This window comes from Pagrus major, chromosome 6 (assembly GCF_040436345.1).
Source record: "Pagrus major chromosome 6, Pma_NU_1.0".
NCBI lineage: Eukaryota > Metazoa > Chordata > Actinopteri > Spariformes > Sparidae > Pagrus > Pagrus major.
Genome location: NC_133220.1, coordinates 33599214 through 33603122, shown reverse-complemented (window position 1 = coordinate 33603122; position 3909 = coordinate 33599214). Strand labels below are relative to the sequence as shown.

The window sequence follows — 3909 nt, the reverse complement described above, 5'->3', positions numbered from 1 at the left end:
TAATCCCTCTGTTATTTTTTTGCTTTCTGCATCAGAGAATAGTTACTTGTCATACATTTAAACGTACACTTGTTTGATTAAAGCCTTATCTATTTAGCGACTTTTATTGCTAGCTCTACAGTTGTTAAGTTGCACGCTTTTTAGCTCTGCTAATCACTGATGGCTTCTCTGTCTCCTTCTCCCTCTTCTCCTCTTTCTTGCTCAGGGTGTTATATGTTTAGCTACTCTTCTGCCTCATTTAGCGATACCAGTAAATGTTATGAATAAATATATTGTTTAATTGCTGTGTTGGAGGCAAGGGTTAGTGAATTGGAGATGTGGCTCAGCACCAGGGAAACCAAAACTTTAGCTATTGTAGTTAGCCAGGCCCCAGTAGTCAGTGCGGACCAACATAGTGTAGCTCCTAGCCGTCCCCCGGCAGCCAACCAACCGGTTCACATCTCTAATAAGTTTTCTCCACACAGCAACACACCCGCTAAGAAACCAACCCTGGTTATTGGGAGCTCTATGGTCAGAAACATGAAGTTAGAGACACCAGTGGCTGTAGTCAAATGCATTCCTGGGGCCAGAGCGGGCAACATTGAGTCAAATTTAAAACGGCTGGCTAAGAGTAATCGTAAATTTGGTAAGATTGTAATACATGTCGGCGTTAATGACTCCTGTTTACGTCTCTCGGAAGTCACTGAAATACATTTTGATTCAGTGTGTACTTTTGCTATAACAATGTCGGACTCCATAGTTTTTACTCTGGACCCCTGCCAAATCTGACCAGTGATGACATGTTGGCCACATGTCATCATTTAACCGCTGGCTGTGGAGGTGGTGTCCAGCAACCAATGTGGATTTTATAGATAATTGGCGGACTTTCTTGGGAAAACCTGGTCTGAATAGAAGAGACTGCATTCATCCAACTTCGGATGGAGCGGCTTATCTAGAAGTCTGACCGAGTTTATCAGTGGTTCAAAACCATGACAACCCAGAGTTGAGACCAGGAGAAAGAGCTGCAGTCCTACACAGAATATTTGTGCTGTTGGATTTGTATACAGTAATTCAATCCATTTAAGAAAGGTTTCACCTAATCCATATCTGGGAAGCAAATCAAAAAGGTATCTCCACTCTATCCTATCGAATGCTTGACTAGCATCCATTGACAACATTGCAGAATCTTTTGTATTACTTTTCTCAAATAATACATTTAAAACTCTCCTAATGTTGTGAAAGTCTTGTCGTTTTAATACAAAACCATTCAGATCATTACTGACCAGCTGAGGAAGATATTGTTCTAGTCTTTTAGAGAGACCTTTGCATAATAATTTGTACTGCATCCCATTAAACTAATGGGCCTAAAAGATGAACAACTGGTTGGTAATTTGCCAGGTTTTAATATTAGAATTATCATAGCTAGAATTAACGATGGTGGGCGAATTCCTATTTTATATGATTCATTGAACATATTTAATAAAGGTTGTGCAAGTTTCTGTTTGAACCTTTAATACAATTCTATAGGTATCCTGTCAGAACCAGGTGCCTTCCCACTGCTCGTACTGCTCGTGCTGCTTATAGCCTCACAAATATCCTCTACTGTTAATGCACTATCCAGCACTTCCTTTCCATCTGAGGATAGAGTCTGAGATTGCAGTTGGTCAAGAATTGCCTCTTGTTGTTGTTTAAATCCTGTATATTCTGACTTGTATACTAATTCAGAAAAATCTCTAAAGGCAGCATTAATTTCAATTGGGTCTACTTGTTAAATTGCCTGATGATGTCATTATACCACTGATTGTTCTTTCAGCTTGCATTTTTTTAACCCGCAAGGCCAGTAATTTGAATGGCTATTTATTTATAATTTATTTGTTTACTTGATTATTTCTCCCCTTATAAATTCTTTAAATGCTTCCCATCTTACACTAGCAGCTGTTTCACCTGTGTTTAATTTTATAAAGTTATCTATGCAAGCTCCTATAAATTTAAGAAAAGATGGGTCTTGTAACCAGTGTACTTGAAATCTCCATCTTGGAGAATGTTGGGCAGATTCACCTAACATTCCAACAAGTAATCTTAATTTCAGAATTATTCGCTGACTTTGTTTTTTTCCATAGGTAATATCTTTTAGTACATTGATAGGATTATAAATGTTGATCCTGCCAAAACCAGACACATACATACAAACATACCACACACTGGAGGGGAAAAGAAAAACAACAATAACAAATAGAACAATAAAACAATAGAAACAAAACAAAATCCAATCCCACCCAGTAGCATTTCCAAACTGAAATGCATTCAAATACCTCCTTTATTAAACCAATTTTGGAGGATGCTGATCCACTAGTATTGAGGAGCAGCTAGTCTACACGCTTCTGGCCCTGGACAGAACAACCATGTCTTATATATTAATGTAAACCCCTTTTCCTCTTCTCGTAAAGAACCGTGTTCATAAAAAAAATGTTTGAATCACATTGTAGCCCAAAATAATGTTTAAATTTATCATATCCCTTTGTCTTAAGTTTTTTAACCCCAACTTTGAAAGGTCGAACCATTTAACAATACAATCATGAAGGAACAGTCTTTTTAAATCTCTGTATCTCTGTATCTGTCGTATCTTCAGGGACTATGTGTCATGTATGATCTGCAAGATCTTTAAACTTCTTTCTTCCATGAAAGATGAATTCCTTCTCCTGGTACTTCAGAAAGCAGACAAGAACTGCTCGGTTCTGGTTTGGTTTGGCCTGTGCCAGCATGCAATGGACTCGCTCCAGAGTGAAAGTTCTGTTGGGACAGCCGAGCCATCGTGGCAGCATGTCGTTTATAAATTTGAAGAGTGTTTTATTGCCCTTGGCTCTTTCACGTAGCCCAAAGAGCTGCAGGTTTTTCTTTCTTCCTTGGTTTTCTAAGTCTTCTGTCTTCGACTCAAGGTGGGCAATTCATTTTTTGGCTGAGGCTAGTGCAGCTTGAGTATGCTGGAGTTCTTTTGCTGCTATTGCTATGCGTGTTTCTGCCTCTCCGATATGTGTTGTTTGCAGAAAAGTCTCGTTCCACAACTGAGAGCTTTTAATTGCCACAATTGGGTTCACCACATCAGACTAACGGTTATCAATGTTGTCCAAGTTGGACCCTAAGTCAGAGCGGAGGGACTTCAACTCTGTTAACACATCAGCTACAACAGCCATGCTGCTAGCTTCTGCAGGTAATTTCTTGTTGGAGAGTAGTAGCAGTAGTTGTCTTCGTACTTGTCTTACGTGCCCTGGTGAAAATCTCACAATGTTTTGTTGCAGAGGGGTTTGACTAGCAACTCTGTTTGCTCAAACATTTCAGTGTATTTGTGGGGTTTTTTAAACCAAGTTTGCATTCGGTGGTATGGAACCCCTAGGCTACATCTTGTCCAAGGTCTCACGAGACCCCCCAAAATTGAACATTTAATGGTTTTCCCAAAGAATCCTCTTTTACCAGACCATTATTGAATAACTACTACTGGACTACACACCACAAGGCAAACATTTCTATTCTAAATGTCTGTCTGACAGTGCTGTAGCTAAATTTAACTACATTTCAACGCAATAGTTGACTACTGTGCTAATCCTAATCCCTCCCAAATTGACCATCTTCTTGGTAGTGTTGCAGGCTCTCTGCAAATATTGTCCCTCTAAACAAGAAAACAACAAGCATAAGAAATTAGTTCCATAGTACAACCCCCAAACTCACATATTAAAGCAGACATTGCAAAAATTCAAGTGGAAATTCTATCAAACTGGAAGAAGCTCAACTAGTCTGGCTAGAAAGCTTTAAAACTTACAAGAAAGCTCTCCGTAATGCTAGAGCAGCTTATTATTCAGCATTGATAGAGGAAAATAAGAACAACCCCAGGTTTCTTTTTCAGTTACACTGTATCCAGGCTGACAGAGAGTCATA

At 39.1% G+C, this 3909-nt stretch overlaps 1 pseudogene; it reads left to right on the top strand.

Annotated features, from left to right (window-relative positions):
• Positions 1-315: 315 nt before the first annotated feature.
• On the top strand, positions 316-943 carry LOC140997967 (uncharacterized; annotated as a pseudogene).
• Positions 944-3909: the final 2966 nt, after the last annotated feature.